This window comes from Penaeus monodon, chromosome 30 (assembly GCF_015228065.2).
Source record: "Penaeus monodon isolate SGIC_2016 chromosome 30, NSTDA_Pmon_1, whole genome shotgun sequence".
NCBI lineage: Eukaryota > Metazoa > Arthropoda > Malacostraca > Decapoda > Penaeidae > Penaeus > Penaeus monodon.
In genome coordinates, this window is record NC_051415.1 from 7259157 (window position 1) to 7259488 (window position 332).

Genomic DNA, 332 nt, shown 5'->3' on the forward strand with positions numbered 1-332 from the left:
TATCCCTGACACCGACCCTAGACAAAAATATCCCCTAGAAGAAACCATATTAAAAAAATATATATCCCAGATTTCATACCTATAGACAAAACCATATCCTAGGAACCACCCAAAAGAAAAAAAAAAACAAATCCCACACATCATCCCAAAGGCAAAAACACATCCCAGAAACCGTGCCAAAACAAAAACAAAAACACCTACATATATATCCCGACGAAAAAAAAGACAAAGACATATCCCACAAACCCAGAAAACAAAGTATAGGCACCATTCCTAGACAAAAAAAAAATAGACCCTAAGAACCATAACCACCCCCCCCCCAAAAAAAAAAA